This window comes from Coffea arabica, chromosome 8c, assembly GCF_036785885.1.
Source record: "Coffea arabica cultivar ET-39 chromosome 8c, Coffea Arabica ET-39 HiFi, whole genome shotgun sequence".
Classification (NCBI taxonomy): Eukaryota; Viridiplantae; Streptophyta; class Magnoliopsida; order Gentianales; family Rubiaceae; genus Coffea; species Coffea arabica.
Window position 1 is genome coordinate 33,526,836 of NC_092325.1, and position 19,743 is coordinate 33,546,578.

General features: G+C 42.2%; 1 long non-coding RNA gene across 1 annotated transcript; it reads right to left on the reverse strand.

Annotated features, from left to right (window-relative positions):
* Positions 1–3,151: 3,151 nt before the first annotated feature.
* On the reverse strand, positions 3,152–16,942 carry LOC113705379 (uncharacterized). The gene is made up of 3 exons (XR_003451868.2): positions 16,779–16,942; positions 15,438–15,628; positions 3,152–3,468 (listed from the first exon to the last, which is right to left on the reverse strand). It is a non-coding gene; the product is annotated as an uncharacterized lncRNA (long non-coding RNA).
* Positions 16,943–19,743: the final 2,801 nt, after the last annotated feature.

A 19,743-nucleotide genomic window follows, 5' to 3' on the forward strand; every position in this document is an offset into this window, starting at 1 on the left:
GTATTCTGATCCTTTTAATTAACTAGTTAGGAGCATGTGCCTTGCGCAATGCAATAATTTTTTATTTTTTATTTTTTCCAAAGTAGCAAATTTGATGAGTCAAAAAGGTCAAACTTGGGTAAAGTACCTCCAACTACGACAGAATCCGCATACTCTTCTACAAGTAAAAGCAATACCTAACTACGTACAAAAGTCAAACAAAAGATACATACAGGGGTTAATTTAGACCATAACCAAATTAGCTAGCTCATTTGGCCACCAGAGGAGGGACTAAGTCCCTCCCTAGGCATTCCCTGACTAAGGATGGCAATTAGGGTGGGTGCTCGCGGGAGTTAATGGGACGGAGCCCTTTAGAAACAGGGTGGGGGAGTAAACCCCCGTCCCATCCCCTACCCCGTCACCCCTTAAAAAAATAATGTGTATATATATATGTGTGTATCTAATTATATATGTATAATATTTAATTTAATTAGTTATAAACTTATAATAATGATATTATTAGTTATATGTATTATATAATATATATTAGTATATGTAATATAATTAATATTATAAATTATACTAATAATTATGCATGTCTACTAATAGAAATTATTAATTAGTTATATTAAATTTACTAATACATTTATACTAAATTCCTAATTACACTTAACACAATAATACTTTTTCCTTAAAAAAAAAGTACAATAATGATTTAGTGATTGTATTTATGTTAAAAGTGAAAAATTGACTACTTTAGTTGTATTTGTTTCATCATGTTGGATTGTATTTAAATGACTTTGTTTGATTATTTTTATGAGTTTTAATTGTAAAATTACAATGAATAATAATTTGGTAATATATTGATATTTTAATATTTGATTATTTGCTACAATTTGACTATAATAAAATTATATAACAAATTTTTATTAATCTCGCGAGTGCCCCTGTGGGGGAAGCAAGGTTAGGCGGGGGTCGGGATAAGGGGACCCCTGACTGCGTTTCCTTTCCAGAATCTCTTCCACTTGTAATAATGTTGTACTGCAAAAAAAAAAAAAAAAAAAAACTTAGACCATATGCATGTCCCAATGAAGTAACAATATATCATGTAATAACTTCATTTTTATTTTTTTTATGCATCCAAATTTCAGCGTTACCCTATAATCTGAAAAGTAGCGGTATGCAAAATTGAAAATTTCCAATTTAGCGACCGATTTTGAAATTGAATTCGGAATTTCAAATTCGGTAATTCGGAATGGAATTCGGTAATTTCGATTTCGAATTGGTCGAATTTGAAAACATTGTTTTTGAAATCAACAATTCCGATTTCGAAATAGGAAATTGAAATCGGAAATATAATTTCGAATTTGTTATATATATATATAATATAATATTTTTTTACACTATATGTAATATAAAATTTATATTATATACATAATAACAATAATACATCTAACAATTAACAAAAATTACAAAACAACCTCCAAAAAGGACAAAAAAGCAAAAGTGCAAAACCTAATCTATTAAGCTCTTTCGCCTCTTCGTCAATTCGTCTCTCACCTTTCTTCCTCCTCCTCCGCCACCGCCAGTCTGCCAGTCTTCAGTCGAGAAGGAGCTCAACTAAGAGCAGCTTTCCTACTTTCTCAGCTTTCATCTTCACTGTCTCTCACTCTCATTCTTCATCTTCAAGCCATCAAGCTAGCCATCTTCAAGCCCGACAGTCTTCATCTTCAAGCCATCATTAGCTAGCCAGCATCAGCCTTCATCTTCAAGGACAAATTGAGGTATGGGGGTGATTTTATGCTATAATTGCTATTAATCTGTGTTTCTGGTTTATTTTTCTTAGGCATTTCATCAAACAGCTTCTGAGTATGCTCTATTTTACTAGCACTATGGCAAGAGCCCTGAAGATCAAAAGCTAGTCTTGTCAATTTATGAGAACAAGTTATATGTAGTTTTAACCAACTACTGCTTTGAGTATGTTGCGTATAAGAATGATCACGTTTTACTTTGTGGATAACATATCTATTTTCTGCCCTCTCCCTAACTGCATTGCGCCATTGCGGATGTTACTAATTTCACTGACACAGAACAAGCTCATCTGCCAATCATCCGAGTGATTTCTCTTTCAAATGCTTTGATAGTTTCCACTTTCGTCAAGAAAAAGAAAAAATCCAAGGATTCACCACTATAGGATATGCTAAGAGCTTGTTTTCTTTTCTTTATTCTTTTTCTGATTTTGGGAATTAAGGAGGAAAGAGGGTCTCAAAAAGTACTTGAAACTATAGAATATTTTTTCAGGTCATTCTTGGAAGTTGCAAATTTGAAATGTTGTTTTACACTTATGATTTATTTGAAATAGTTGTTGCTTTATTTGTGTGAAATTTGGACTGGAATTGTTGCTTGCATTTGTATTATTTGACAATTTTGATGTTTTGTATTTCAACTTTAGATTGTAACGAATAGTTGTATAAGTATTGTGATGAATGGTTGTATTCTCGTATGAAGTGGTAGACTTGTGATAAGTCATTAAAAAAAAGAAAAAAAAAAGGGAAAACAGGTTTTTGAATTCGGTCCGATTCCAAATTGAATTCGAAATCGGTCGGTAATTTTTATGTCAAAATTTCAAAAAATTTTGATTTCAAACTTTCGATTTACTGATTTCGAATTCGTTGCACACCCCTACCGAAAAGTCATTATCATATATCTACACACTACAAGAAAATTGGTCTTCAGTGACAAGCCATTTTTGTCACAAAAAAATAAAAAGTCGTCACTGATAACTTTTATTGACAACTTTCTAGTTGTCACTGAGTCATCACTAAAGGCTGGTTGGTAAAAGTACATAGTGACGATTCTAAAAGTCGTCAGTGAATGGGACTGTTTTGTGACAACTGGTTTCGTCAATAATTATTGTACTTTTAGTGATGACATAGTATCTTGTCAATGATGTACAAAGCAATGTCGTCACTAAAACTAATTCATAGTTGTCATTGGTATAGACCAATTACTAACAACTTTTGTTGTCACTAAACACTTTTTAATTCTATAACAACAGGTTGTTATCAATGGAGAATTCTGATTCAGTGGCAACACTTTATCACCATGAATTTTGAAGATTTTCCTGCTACAATTACATCTAAAAATGAAAAATAATATATCTTGCATGCCATTAAAAAACAAATAAAAGTTGTAATTGCATTAGAAGCTGCATGCCAATATACCACAAATTATCTCCAAATGTCATATAAGTTTTACATCGCAAAATAAATGTTTCTATAAGGGGTCTAGCATCCCAAATTTTACATCAAATTAAGGTCATTTTACAAAAGACTACTGAAATAAAGAAATAGAAAACTTGTAAGTGAGCTGCATGAACAAAAGACATGTTCATCTCCAATGTCGGTCAGTCAAAGGCATGGACTCTAGTGTTGGAAATTTCAGTAATATTCATTGATCTACCAAAAAGGTTGAATGAATAGCCATTTTCTGCATTAAGGAAGAAAAATAAGTTGTAAATATGGAGACGAGCAAAACATCAAAGTAAAAGTAATTTTGATTAGCTTATCTACCCAAAAATGTAGTTGATTCACATGAACATAACAAATTAAGTACATAATAAATCATTGTTAATCAATTGGCTGTGTACATAGCTTCAATTCAAGTAAAGTTCATTGCAAACGGCTATTGAAACAATATAGTATTGGCAAAAGCTGTGAGAACCCGAGAAATTAAATGTATACTCTAAAATATTTTCTTTTATTTACTGTGATATTAGAAAAAATTTTTACAAATTAAATAAATATATGACGTATATATCGTAAATTGTGTTAATTGCAAATATTACTAGGCACGTAACATACATTAGAAGTTTAACTAGAACATGTCTAATAAGTATTTCTTAAAACTAAATATGTCAAAATCGACTAGATTAACGTAAGAAATTTTCCATGAAAATACAAATGAAGTTAGGAATTCATACATGAAATCATAAAAATTTTAGGCCTTGGAGAGCAATTAAACTACAACTAAAAGACCAAACAAACCTTAAAATCCTAGACTAACTACCATGCGGTCAATTTGAGTTATCAGAATATAGAAACCACGAGAGAAAAGAATGCATTTTGAAGAGATGGTTTTTGGAGGGTAGATAGACCGACCTAAATCAGTCCTCTCTGAGACGAGGTGGTGTATCTTTGTTTGTCCGAAGTGGATGGCGGGGCTTCTCCTCTGGGATCACTCCAACGATCAAATTAATATGAGAACGAGAAAAATAGTAGTATGAATGAGTGAACAGTATGCTTACTTGTTGGGAATGCATGGGGAGTATTTATAGAGTGAGAGTGAAAGGTAGGACGGGGAGACTCATGCTGGTGGGACCCACATCCTGGCATTACGGCTCTGTTCCCTGTCAGGAAGTCTGACTCTGACACTGTAGCCGCCTGAGCAGGATGACGGGGATCCTTACGTAGTAGCCATTAAATGCATTCGATACTTTTCAGATAAAGCACTGGCCCTGGGTGATGTCAGATGTGTTGACATCAGCAGCGTGCAGCTGAGGTGGAAACCTGATGAGCAGAGGCCGCCTACGCGGTAGACTAGGGACCCGGCCGAGTTCAGGGGTCATGCTCAGGACATGACTATGCTCGTATAAGAGACGAGATGGGTTCACCTCGGCCGTGCGGGAATGGCCGAGGTGAACATCCTCAATAAGCCCCCCAAGCCCCGGGAGCTCCGGGGCAGGGAGGTACTGAGGCTTCCTTGTGCCGAAGTCATCAAAGGCCGGGGTCCTAGAACTGCTCCGGAAGATGCGAGGGCGTGACACGTAGGCGAGTCAGTTGACAGGACGTGGTGAGTAGAAAGGGTGTTAGTCGAAAGGACGGGCCATTAATGAAGAGAGAGAAGGATACGGCGTTTTGAATTCGAACGTGGCCGCCATTTCGCATTTTTGCCGCCTCTTCATATTCCCCCAAACCCTTATAATTAGGAGGTCCATTTCACCGCTTGGTCCATCACTTTCTCTTTTTGCTTCAGGTTTGCAAATTCGTGAACGTCGCCGAGATTCATTCTGTCAGTCGAGATCAAAGTTGAAGTCATCACTTCATCCGATTTCGTAGTCAATAGTAAGTATTTTTCTTTTCATCTCATCTTTCACACATGGCCAAAATAACTAAAACCCATAAGGAGACTGTGAAACCGAACTACCAGGCCGAGGAGAGGCCGGACGTCTTAGAAGTGACGACTTCATCCAACTCAGAAGGATCCACGTCTAGTGCTGCGAAGGGGTCAGCCGAAGTGGGAACCAGCGAGGCAGCCTCGGATTCCGAATAGTCCGAGATGAGTGAAGGTGGTTCCGAGATCGTCTACAATAGCGAGTTCGGAACTGAGATACCCCACGACCCAGTCACTCCAAGGGACGTAGACAAGATAGATTTCGGCAAGATGCCGAAGTTTAGGAGTCGTATGGGAAGAGACAGGGTCGAGAAAGTGATAAGGAAATATCCTTTTCGGCCGGGGTATCTCATCACGACGCCCGGGCCGAATGACTCAGCCGAGAAGCCCCCCAAGAGCATGGTGGCAATCTACGTCCAATAGCTAGAGACTGGGCTAAGGATGCCGACGTCGAGATTCCTCAGGGACATACTCCGTCACTTCGGCGTGAGGATCACTCAACTCACCCCGAACGCGGTTCGCATCTTGGTGGGATTTGAGATGTTGTGCCGACATCAGGAGGTGACTCCCACCGTGGACCTCTTCCGCCGATGCTACACTGTCAAGGCACACGGGACGGATAAGGGGTGGTTCTACATTTGCAATCGGAACAATACCATCCCGAAACTTGTGGTCGGTGCTCCCACTTCGATAAAGAACTGGAAGCGTGACTTCATCTTCGTTCCAGCCGTAGACTTCCCTTGGGGTTTTTGGTAGAGACCAATTAAGTCAAAAGCCGACCCTTCTGCGGGGGACCATGAGGAGGAGGCCTTCCAGAAACTGATGGGGTCAGGACTTCGGATATACAGTTGGAACTACCCCGAAGCCGTACTGGTCGACGGGGGGATTAGCCGAGCCTTACTTGATCCTGACAAGTCTCCCTTCTTTTCCACTAAACTTAAGATACCTTATAATTTTTCTTTCGTGGCTTTCCTTTCACTTCGGCTATGATAAATAATAATGTTTGTTTCTTGTGCAGTGGTCAAATTATCCGACATCATCACTTCTGGCTCGACCGAGGTGGTCAAGAGGTCAAAGAGAAAGAACTCTGGTGAGACCTCGGCGCCTCAACCAAAGAAAAAAAAAGGGCAGGTGACCAAGACCTCGGCAGCCCAGGGCACTCCCACCACGGCAGCCCAAAGCAGCTCGGCCGCAGCGACCACAGGGTCCACCTCTTCTGTGCCAGAGGGGGTGCCCCTCGGAGTTACTACGACGCTTCCGTCCCCTCATGGCCGAAGCAAACAATTGAAAGCCCCGGTCAATGCGATCACGGGGTCCTCACTATGGAACCGTTTCCATAACCCTCCGGTATTTTTCGGGGAGGACAAGACGCACCCTGATGAGCATTGGTGTCCGAACTGGACCCTTTCGGTTAATGATAGGTGCACCCATCCTCGGGTAGCACAAGAGTTGGTGATGCAGTCGAGTTTGCCAAGGAACGTGGAGTTTACGAGGAAACTGACTCCGGTCGAGGTGATTCAAAGCGTGATGGTGACCACGGCCTCCAATACAGCCTTTATGGCCGAGATGGCGCACCGATACTGCAAAATCAGATCTCCAAGTTTAAGAAAAAACTGGTGGTGTCTGAATCCGAGAAGGCGGAGCTTCAACGACGGCTTCAACAAGCCGAGACGAAGGAGGAGGAGACTGAAACTACCATCAACAGCCTCAGGTCGGCTCTCGAGGAAGAGCAGAAGAGGGGGGACGAGGTGAAGAAGTCCCATGAACTAGCCCTCGAAGACGCTAGAGTCTCGGCAGTGGAGGCTTTCCGGAAGTCTGAGGCCTTCACCAGGGACCTCAGCCAACTGATCACGCCGAGCTTTATGTTTGGTTTTACATCAGCCATAGACGAGGCCGCAACTCACATTTCCTCTGAAACCTTGGAGTTTTTGAGAAACCATGCCAATTACAACGAGAACTCCAAGGAGTTGTGCGATCGGATGGCCGAAGGCCTCTAAGTTGGAAGGAACTTGGCCGAAATCCGGAACGAATTCAACAAGTGGCTGTCCGAACTCGACGAGCTGTTCGAGAAGGATGAAGAAGAAGAAGTTGGGGGAGACGTCGGCGAAAAGGTCGGCGAAGAGCATGGAGGAGGGGAAGAAGAGATTCACCCCGACGGGGAAGAAACCAGCGAAAAGGCTGCCCAAGAGGGAGCCGAGACCGGGGTATAGACTCGTAGGTGTTTAGGTGGGACGCCGAGGTGGGAGGTTCTTAGTAGCACTTCCGATCTCGGTCATGTATTCTTTTTGTATTGCCTCTTTTCATTAAATGAAATGTCTATTTTTTCTCATCTCGACACTTTTAATTTCTCGCTTCGTCCCCTACTTGTCCCCCTTGTTTTTTAATAACGGATGTGTGACACCGAAGTGTTGAAAAATAACAAAACATCTGAAGTCATAACTTGATGAAATGTTCAAACATAATACAATTTGAGGTTCTCGGCGTGCCAAGTCCTCGGCACTAGTGAGCCATCTCGGTAGCTCAGTTTACAATATCCACTAAGATTAGATTCCATAATTCGGTAAGAGCCCTCCCATTTCGAGTACAATTTCCCTTGTGTTTCAGCTCGGCTGACTGAGTTTTTCCTGAGGACCAAGTCTCCTGGCTGGAGTCGACGGTGTCTGACACGGGTATTGTAATATTGGGCCAGGGTGTTCTTGTAGGAAGCTACCCGAGCTGAGGCAATATCCCTTCTTTCGTCGACGAGGTCGAGGTCCAACTGTCTTTTTTCTTCGTTCACTTCGGCCGCATAAGCTGTCAGCCGGGGGTTGGGTGTAAGAATCTCGGTAGGGATGACAGCCTCGGCTTAGTAGGTCAAGGAGAAATGAGTCTCTTGTGTGGCGGATCTCGGCGTAGTCCGATATAACCACAGGACACTGGGCAATTCTTCCACCCACGATGATCCAAATCGGTGTAATCGGCTGCTGAGGCCATGCAAGGAAGTTCGGTTGAAATTCTCCGCTTGACCGTTAGCCTGGGGGTGGCCTACGGAAGTGAAGTGTTGCTTGATGCCGAGATTCTCGTACCAAATCCTAAATGAGTTCTCGGCAAACTGTCTCCCATTGTCTGAGATGATGAGTTGAGGTATGCCGAAACGGCAAACAATACATTTCCAAAAGAACTTTTGAACCGCCAACCCTGTGATGGTCCTTAGAGGCTCGGTCTCGACCCATTTAGTGAAGTAATCAACTGCAGTTACCAGAAAGGTATAACCCCCGACAGTTTTAGGAAAAGGATCGATGATGTCTGTCCCCCATTGCTCAAACAAACAGGGTGAGGTGATGGGAACCATGAAGTTTGAGAGCTGGTGGTGCTCAAAGGCTTGGACTTGACAGGAAGGACAGCCGAGAACAAGGTCTTGGGCGTCTTGTCGAATGGAGGGCCAGAAGTACCCAAGAACCAAAGTCTTCTTAGCTAACATCCTGTGGCCAACGTGAGCCCCACATAGGCCCTCGTGGATCTCGCAGAGGATCTGGCGTCCTGCCTCAGGCGTAACGCGCCTCAGCCACGGGTCGAGGTAGGAGCGTTTATACAGCTCTCCATCGCGGAGAGCGTACCGAGCCGCTTTGCGTTGTATCTTTCTTGTTTCGGCTCGGTCCTCGGGGAGGATTCCCTGACCTAAGAAAAGGATGAACGGGCTCATCCATGTGTCTACAGAGTGTACGAGGCAGGCCACCTCTTCCATGTATCCCGACTCGTTCAGCACCTCCACCAAGACGGTCTTGTTGAGGTCAGAAAATGATATGAAAACCAGCCGGGATAAGGCGTCGGCCCGCCTATTTTGGGACCGGGGTATTTTTTGGATTTCGAAAGATTTGAAATATGCGGTGAGCTGGTGAACTTTGGAGAGATACCGCTGCATGGTCTCATCCTTGGCCTCATATTCACCAAGAACTTGGCATACTACCAGTTGGGAGTCACTGCGGACGTGAATCCGCTAGACACTGAGTCTGCGGGTTAGCTGGAGTCCAGCGATCAAGGCCTCGTACTCGGTCTCATTATTGGTGGCGGAGAAATCAAAACGGAGGACATATGAGCACACTTCCCCATGGGGGTCCTCTAGGAGTAGTCCTGCTCCCCTGCCATCCCCATTAGAGGATCCGTCCACATACAACGTCCACAGGTGTGGGATGGGCACCTCGGTAATGGTGGAGGTGGATTCTCGACCCTCCGTGAAGGTGAGCTCGACAAGGAAGTTGGCTAAACCTTGAGCTTTTATGGTAGTGCATGGCTCATATGACAGATCATACTCTCCTAATTCGACAGCCCACTTGGTGAGGCGCCCGGAAGCCTCGGGACGCACCAATATCTGCTGGATAGGTTGGTCTGTCCTAACGGAGATCGAATGAGTTAGAAAATAGGGATTCAGCTGTCGAGTTGCGTGGATTAGTTCCAGTACGAGTTTCTCCACTTGGGTGTACCGAGTCTCCGGCCGGCGTAGGACTCGGCTGACATAGTAGACCGGTACTTGAGTGCCCTCATCTCGGATGAGCACAGCACTGACAGTCTCGTCGGCTGCGGATAGGTAGAGGTACAGTTTCTCCTCGGGCCGAGGTGAAGCGAGAGTGGGTAGGTGGTGTAGGTACTGTTTCAACTTGTCGAAGGCAGCCTGGCACTCTTCAGTCCAGACAAACTGATCAGCCTTATTCAGCACCTTAAAGAAGGGCAGAGTTTTCTCAGCAGACTGGGACAGGAAGAGGTTCAGCGCGGCCAGGCGTCCATTTAGCCTCTGGACTTCTCGGGGGTTCCGAGGTGGGGACATGTCCTGAATGGCCTTGACCTTGTCGGGGTTGACCTCGATTCCCCGACGGAAAACCAGATACCCCAAGAACTTTCCTGAGGTGATACCAAAGACGCACTTTTTGGGATTTAACTTCATCCTTGAGTCCCGCAGGACGCCGAAGACCTCCCTCAAATCCGACAGAAGGGCCGAAGTGGTTAAACTTTTGACGAGAATGTCATCCACATAGACCTCCACATTGCGGCCGATCTGATTTTTGAAGAGTCGATTGATCAGCCTTTGATAGGTTGCCCCGGCGTTTTTTAACCCGAATGGCATGGTAGTGTAGCAATAGACACCTTGGTCGGTGTAGAACGTCGTCTTCTCTTTGTCCTTTTCACTCATTCCTATTTGATGATACCCTTTGAAGGCATTTAGGAAGCAGAGGACCTCGTGTCCCATTGCCGAGTCAACGAGAGCGTCTATCCTCGGCAGAGGGTAGCAATCTTTGGGGCATGCCTTGTTGAGGTCGGTGAAATCCACACACATTCTCCATCCTCCGGTATCCTTTTTGACCATGATTGGATTGGACAGCCTGGTGGGGGATTGGATCTCATGGATCATCTTGGTGAGCAAGAACTTGTCAACCTCATCGGATATGGCCTTGCTGCGTTCGTGGCCGAAGTGCCGTCATTTTTGCCTCACAGGGCGGGCCTGTGGATTAACGTTGAGCTGATGGATCATGAGCTCGGGTGGTACTCTGACCACTTCATCAGCGGACCACACGAAGACGTCTCGGTGGCCCTTTATTAAGTAGATCATTTCTTCTTTTAGGGGCGAGGGGAGTCCGGCCCCCACTTGGACCACTTGGTCAGATCTAGCCTCATCCAATACCACTTGCTCCACTTCATCCTCGGGCTCAAGCCTGCTGGGCTCTCCTGTCTTCTGAGAATCGATACTGTCTATGGAGAGGACCGCTGGCCTCTTTTCTTCAGACCTTGATGCGGCTCGGGGAGTGACTGCTGCCTGGATGGTGGCGAGGTAGCATTCCCTGGCGGCGTTCACGTCGCTGCTCATCTCAGCCACACCCGCAGGGGTTAGGAATTTGAAACTCAGGTGGTAGGTGGAGTAGACAGCTCTCAAAGCGTTAAACGTGGGCCAGCCTATCAGCATGTTGTAAGGAGAGTCTGCCCTGACCACCGCAAAGCTGACAGGCACAGTTCGGCAGCGGGGATGACGCCCAATAGTCACCATCAGGGTTACCATGCCCTCCGGGTGGACGACGTGTCCCCCGAAGCCGACAAGGGGAGTTCTGACAGGAGTGAGTTGCTCTCTGGTCAATTTCAAACTTTCGAAAGTTCAGTAGTACAAGACGTCTACCGAGCTTCCGGGGTCAACATAGACCTTTTTGACTATGTAATTATTGGTGAGAACTTCGATCACCAGAGCTTCGTGATTGCTGGAGGCAGCAGGGACAGGATCGCTGGGACCGTAGGTGATCACCTCGGATAGCCGGGAGCTCGGCTCGGCCGCCTCCATGCCGGCCTGGCGGTATGTCCGTTCCGGGAGTTCTGGCTGTCTCTTCCCGTTGGGCCATTCGCGATTGTGTTGATCACTCTGACGATGTTAGGGCCGTAAACCGGTGATCCGTCACGCGGTGGGCGCTGGTTCTCCCTACGATTTTCAGGATCTCGGCAATGAATCTTGGTGTCCCGCCTGTCTTCTCGACGAGGGCCCCGGCTCTCCCGGTGGGAGGCGCTTCGGTTGAGGGCTCCATCCTTGCGGACGAATTGCTTCAAGTATCCTTGGCGGATTAAGTTCTCGATTTCTCGCTTCAAATCGTTGCAGTCTTCAGTCTCGTGCCCGACATCTCGGTGGTAGGCACAATAGAGGTTGGAGTTTCTCATATCTCTCCTCCCCGAAATCTCAGGAGGGGTTCGGCCGAGGTGATTTTTCCTCATCACTACCAAGACGTGAGACCTGCTGGAATTGCGCGGTGTCAGTTCGGCGTCCGAGGTGGACGACCTGCCTTTTACGATCCGATCAAAGACACTCCGGCGGTCTTGGAATTGGTTCAATGAGCCACTTGGGTCTTGTTCACCTCGGCCGGTGTCTTTTTTCCTCCGGGACTCTTGCTCAGTGCGAGCAGCTTGAGGTTCTCGCTTCATGCGATTTAGGTCCTCACTTCGGATTCCTTGATCTACTCGTTCCCAGAGTTCCCGAAGGGTGCGGGGGTAATACCGATGTATCTCAGTATTGAAGATTCCCGCAACCAACCTGTTGGTGAAAGCAGCGATGGTTACCTGGTCATTCTGATCAGGTATCTGCACATTCTCCTCATTGAACCTCTGAACATACGAACGAAGTGACTCGCCGGGACCCTGCTGCAAGTTCAAGAAGTAAGCTGAAATTTTTGTGATTGGACGAGATGATACAAAGCGGTGGATGAACCGATTTATCAACTCGTCCAGGGAGGAAATGCTCATCGGCTCTAAGCCCCAAAACCATTTTCGGGCTGTCCCTTGTAGGAAAATGGGGAAAGCCCGGTAAATCACGGCGTCGGGGACGCAGTAGAGTCGAAATGCAGAGATGAAGGCGCGGAGGTGGTCCTCGGGGTCACTTCGACTGTCGTAGGAGTGCAAGTTTGGGAGCTTAAAATTTGGGGGCACCATTTCCCCATTGATGTCATCAGTGAAGGGCGGAGCCCTCATGTAGTCGGCCGCTAAGCCTCCGTGGCACCGAGGTGGGTCATCGACTCGTTTTCCTAATAGTCCCCGGAAAAATGCTCGGGAGATAGAGGCAATTTTGGAGGTTGCCTTGGTAGAGGCACGCCTGAAAGTACTCCGAGAGAGTCCCCCCTCATCAGAGTTCTCACCTGAAGGTACTTCAGGGGATTTCGTCGATCTCCTCTTGGAGGACTCGTCTTTTTCTTTCCCCTGCCTTTTAAAAGTACCTCCCTAGTTCCTCGAAAATGTTGGGGTTGTCTGCTACGAACTCAATCATCTTGGCGATGGCGTCCTCGTTGTTGGGCTGGATTCTTGGGGACCCTCATTCTTCAGAGATGCGATCTTGTTGGGCTCCCGAGGTTTGCCCAGCCCCGGTTGAGGGAACTCTTCCGGTTCTGGAACGTGTGGATCTCATTATAGCAGTAATCTCGTTCCCACAGACGGCGCCAATTGAAGAGGTGATTTTTGGAGGGTAGATAGACCGACCTAAATCAGTCCTCTCTGAGACGAGGTGGTGTATCTTTGTTTGTCCGAAGTGGATGGCGGGGCTTCTCTCCTGGGATCACTCCGACGATCAAGTTAATATGAGAATGAGAAAAATAGTAGTATGAATGAGTGAACAGTATGCTTACTTGTTGGGAATGCATGGGGAGTCTTTATAGAGTGAGAGTGAAAGATAGGACGGGGGGACTCATGCTGGTGGGACCCACATCCTGGCATTACGGCTCTGTTCCCTGTCAGGAAGTCTGACTCTGACACTGTAGCCGCCTGGGCAGGATGACGGGGATCCTTACGTAGTAGACATTAAATGCATCCGGTACTTTTCAGCTAAAGCACTGGCCCTGGGTGATGTCAGATGTGTTGACATCAGCAACGTGCAGCTGAGGTGGAAGCCTGATGAGTAGAGGCCGCCTACGCGGTAGACTAGGGATCCGGCCGAGTTCAGGGGTCATGCTCAGGACATGACTATGCTCGTATAAGAGACGAGATGCGTTCACCTCGACCGTGCGGGGATGGCCGAGGTGAGCATCCTCACATTTCATTGAACCGAACACAAACACCTAATAGAAGCTAAGCGGTGAAGTGTGGAAGTTAGCTGAATTTGGGGCGGTGAGTGAAGATAAAAAAAAAACAATGGAAACAGCTACTAAAGCTGCTAGTAGAAGCGGTGCATTGAGAAATGAATAAAGGTCGGTTTAGGCAGTAGAACCGAGGGAATGCGCCTTATAACCTCCTGTCTACCACTTCCCACCAAAAAGAAGTAATCCGAGCTTTCCTAAACACTAAGGCCGAGAGATAAACAAGAGAGAGAGCTAAGGGGGTGGAGGAAAATTGTCTTCCTGAGGGAAAGATTTGAGAAAGAGGGAAAACAAAGCTTCTGCTTCTACTTCAACCAAGAGAGGAAACTAGAGTCCAGCTCCATTTGCAGCCAAAAAGATACCAGAAATTCTCATTGTTTTCCAGCCGAGGAGAAGGATGAGGGGTGAACTGATCTACGCTTGAAGTGTCGGGTAGAAAAGACCAGATAATATAGCTAAAACACCATCACCTTCTACGTATATATTCTAGACGAATTCTGATGCATGGAAGAGTTGAGGTTGGACCGAAGTAAAGCTAGGTAGTAAAGCTAGTTTCTTTCCTAGAAACTTATCAGCTTGGACCGAAGTAGTGTAAAGGCAGTTCCTTTCAATTTTCTTGCCTGATCAAGTGTAAATGAACTAAACTCAGGAAGTATGTTAGCATGTTCACTATCTGGAGTTGCATGTGAAATTTAGAGTGGGCAAAAAATCTGCTTTTAATGGCTGGAACTTGGGTAGTAAACCGCACCACTGTTAAAATACTTTCTAGCTTAACCGATGGAATTCTTGGTATAAAGTTGCTGGAAAACGTTGATGGACACTTATTGTTTGTTGTACATCAGGTTTGCAGGCTGATGCAGGCTGCTATGCATCAGGTTTTGCAGCTTGACGCAGACCTGAGTTTCATTCAACTCTCTTCCTAAACATTTAGGTTCATTGACTCCATCTAAATATTTAGGATCTATGTAATTCTTAATCGACATCCAACTCCTATCCATGTTTATGCAGCCCTTTATCCCAACATCAAGAATAAGAACATGTAATATTATACCGAAGACAGAGCACTATGTATGGAAACTTAAATTTGCCAAATACCAACAATGAAAACCCAATCAAATAAAACACATTTTCACTAAAGTCTATGTCAGGAACAAATAACAACAATTCATTAAAAACAAGATAGATTATGTACCATTACAAAAGATGCAAAAGAAAGCTCCAATTAATTTAAGCCATTCCTAAAATTATACATCTTAAACTATACAACATCAAATCCCAAGTCTGGAAAAGAATAACCGAAGCAGATTTCTAGTCGTGAACAATCCCTCCATATGACACATACCCAGCCTACTCAATCATATTCAATTTGAGGATGAAAAAAACTGGGTCAAATCAAGCACATAACATCCCATCTATTCCTGTTCTGCGTACCCATACAAAAGCTCAAATTAGCTTGTTAGATAAACTAAACCAACCCCAAAAACTAGTAGCAAAACACATCTAATTTAATGTTTTCTAAGTTTGTTGGATAGGTTTGTCTAATGAGGGAAAGAAGCAGAAAGTGTGATCAACATTTTACACTACCAACGACAACAACCAGAATGGGGTCCTTTAACCACAATATAGCAAGTTGTCACAATTTAGAAGATTATTAATATAAATAATGAAACATGACATGAGATATATTAAGTTGTAATGCAGTTACAAGTAGATCTTACAAACCATTTCCATTGTCATGAAGATCCTTGCTCTCATTAGGTGTATTATTTCCACCAACGGACTGGTTAGATACAACCTGCTGCAGTGGGAGGCTTATATGTTTGCATCTCAACAGATGTAGGAGATGCCAATCCATCCCTTGATGATGCTGCAGCAATTTTTTGACTAGCTGATGCAGCATGAACCCATATATTCTAGCCATGTATACAAAGACATAATCAGTATAAGTAGCTAAATGACAACCTCCTACTGAGACACCGAACCCAAGTCAGCAGCTTCAAGCATAGAAAAAAAAATACAAATCATAGGACAAACAATTTAAGGTTTTGGAGTCTAATTCACATCAAATTGTACATATGTAGATGGATCTAATAAGGCCTGAAACTATGAATTTAAATAGAACATTATAACTCAAAAGTTAAAGGATAGTCAAGCATAGTCGTTACAATCAAGCATAGTCAAGTGTAATATGTGTTTCAGCTAATTAGTGGTAAATGATTTTTAACAACCAGGGATGACTATGTTCCAGAGATCATTTTAGCTAATCAAAAGTAATCTATGCTCCAAAGATGACTTTTAACAAGCAAAAAATACAACAGTAAGCCAGTAACAGGATTAAATGAGACAAAATAGACCATACAAGATGCTGGACAGATTGCAGAATACTTGAACAAAACATTTGACCTTCTTTGGGAGCATTTCTACTTGCAAAATTTGAAGTGTCTTATTCTTTAAAATTCTCTTATTTCCCTCTTCCAACATCTATAACTAAATTCGTAATCCTTCCACTAAATTTTATAAACCACAAACCTGCAAAACACCTTTCTCTCTATATCAAAAAAATCCTCCCAAAAGGTATCCCCTAAACAAAAAACAAACTCAAATCAAACACCTGGTGGACTAAACATAACGCCAGAAATGCTGGCCAACTACTCACCAATGTGTCGATTCTTGGGCTTACGGTAATTTTCTTCAATGTGGTTGATAATTACCAAACTAGTAGTCCGGAGCTTTAGAACAATGGGGACGTTGTAGTTTTGGGCTAAATATACCCCAAAAACATACCTACCAAGAATGAAAAACAGTCCTAATTAATCCCATTCCTGTATTTTTTTTTTAAGTTCTTAGTGTCTATGGGCTTTTCGGTAATCTAGAGAATTGAGGATGGAAGCTCTAATACATGGAAGAATTAATGCAACGGAGAAGGAGATTATTGCACCCACAACTTAAATCTTTCTATGAGATTATTGAACCCACAACTCAAACAATCTAAAAGAAAAAAAATTAGGGCAATGTAATTGGGGGAAAAATAAGAAAAACAAAGAGAGATATGAGAGGACTTACCATAGAGTTAGGGGAGAATGAATCGATTTCAGCTTGGGGAATCCATATTTGGTCGAGAGTTTATGGAAAATGGAGGGTGTTTTCTCTTCTTTGAGGGATGTGAGATAGAAAAGTGAAGAGTCAGAGTGGGGAGTTTGGGAAAAGGAACGGTGGCTTGTATCTCTCTGGAGAGTACTATGAGTTAAAGAGTGCTTCTTTCTCCCAATTTTCAACAAAAGAGTCCCCGCCAACGTTTTTACTATTTTGTCGTCACAAAATTTCGGTACTAGTTAATTCAATCAATTTTATAACTTTAACTTTTATTTGAATTTACTAACATATTAAATTTTTTGAAAATAATTTACTAATGTATTATTAACCATTTGTTGTTAACCATACTGTCTCAAAAATTATTAACCATACTGTGTCAAAATTGTAATTGGTAGAAATTTTAAATAGAGCATATTCAATTAACAAACCACATTTTAAATAGCGCATATTCAAGTAACATTCAATACAAAACTTCACTATTTATCCATTATCTTCAAATAAGAAAAAAAATGCACAATTAAACTAATACATAAAGTGTATTAGGTAATTAAGTATGGAGTTTAGGATTTATCCACTACGATAGCTAGTTCAATTTGAAAACTCTTATTTATATTCATATCAAATTAACTAATAATCATTCTAAGTTAAGTAGTCATAAGTTTATTTACACTAATGAATTTTTTATTTTTTAATTATTTTTATTCTAATGAAATTATTATATATACAAGGCAATTAAACTAATAAGGAGGCTCATAAGTATATAACAGTTAAAAACCATTAGAGAACACATAATGATTACAAAAAATTAGGAGTAATAGTTGCAAAAAGCAATCAATATTTTAAATCAAACAGTGACAAGACTAGGTTGTCACTAACGGCTATACAATGTTATCAGTGACAACAACTGCAAAGTTGTCAAAGAAAGTGCTATTAATACTGACAACTTTTAGAAAGTTGTCACTGTTGCAGTTCCTGCTCTCTTCATGGCTCCTGGCGGGAATCGAATTGTGACGACAATGCAAGGTCGTCACTGATGTGTTGGCTTCCTTGACTCAATTGTGACAACTTTCTGTATTGTGGTTAAAGGACCCCATTCTGTGACAATTTTTTTTCGTCGCTGAGAAATGTTGTCACTAATGACCAAATTTCTTGTAGTGACACTAATTTTAGTCGGCCAATTCACATTGTCAAATTTTACCATGGCATTGTGATGTCATTAATTAGTCTATAATGAGATGTTCACACTTCGTGGTCCGTTTGGATGGTATGATTTTTAGATTGTTTGTCTTAAAATTTTACGATAACTCATAATAGTTGTCTTAAAAAAATGATGACATTTATTTTCTCCGCCACCGATATCCTATCTAATGCACTTTCATTTTGGTGTTTCTCAATAGCTTAGAGGTTTTTATCACTGTAGATGGTATTTTACACAAATTTTGTTTCTTTAAATAAGGCCACAAATAGGACACCGGTATAGAGCCTCAAATAGGGGTGGCAATTCGGGTCCAAATCAGGTTGGCGGGTTGGGTCTGACCCGACCCTTCAGAAAATTTGTTGACCCGAACCCGACCCGCCAATCTGTGACGGGTCAGATATACTGACCTGAACCCGAAAATTTCAGGTTGGCGGGTTGGCGGGTCGACCCGAAATAACCCGAAATTTAATTTTAATTTATTAATTTATCACTGTAATTTCTAATAAAATTAATTTCTCACAAAACTAATTACATAATCAAGTAATAAAAATTTAAATAAATAATTCCAAACCAAATCTAAAATAAATTAAACACCGTAAAAGTGTTTTATCCCAAACAAAATAAAAAATAAATTAAAACAGTATAAAAGTAAAAAATAATATAATATATTATTTGTCCAAATATAATAATTTCAACTTCACACAAATTAAATAAATTCATTTAGGATTAAGTAATTAATGCCTTTGAAAAAAAGAATAACTTAGTTTAGTTAGATAAAATTATTTTTATGTTTATTAAATTATTTTTAATTCGTAAACGGGTCATATCGGGTCACCACGGGTTGACCCGAAATCGACCTGTTTTCTTTTCGGGTTCAACCCAATTCTGACCCGAATTTCCGAAATCTCAACCCAAACCCATTAATTTCGTGTTAGATTCGTGTCGTGTTTTCAGGTCGTGTCGAAAATTGTCACCTTTAGCCTCAAATATCTATAATAAGTACTTCCAGCGGTTCAAGTTGCTTGTCTGAAAGTTTGGGGATGAAATGTGCCCCCATCTCAAAATTTAGGGATGGAAAGTGGATTTTTCTCCAAAAACACTACTAAACCACACGTTTCCTATCCTTGCATAGAAGGCCTCCTATCAACTTCCATCTCTATCTTTTGATGATTCAACTAACTCATAATTTTGACTTCAATTCCCCAATATATGGGGCCATTATGCTCTCTTTTATCCCTAATCTTTTTGTCATAATTTTAAAACTTCTATTTTTCATTCTATTCCTTTCAAAACGAATATTGGGAATGCCTACAAAACCGAGTGAAAATATTGTGTTCTAAATTGCTAATCGATATAGGAAAATACATGAACAGGGAAAATAATAAATTGCTCCAAACCAAATTATCTTTCTAAAAACTATTCGCTAGGTTTAAAAGCAAGTTATGCTTTCTCACAAATTAATTTCTTTCCAACTTATCAAATCACACATTTAACTTTTCATCACTCTTCTCATATAGAACTAGTGATTTTAGTTAGCGTCATATGATTGCACACTATCTTTTTCAAGTTTTCAATACAAGTGAAAATCAAAAGAATAAAGAAACTTCAAATTAAATGGATCAACTTTTATGAGATAAAAAAGTTTGCTCATGATTTCATTTGATTTTTACTAATTCATAAAAGTCCCATCCCGAATTGGTATGTTAGAGCATATTTTGTTTATTAAGATCACGATTT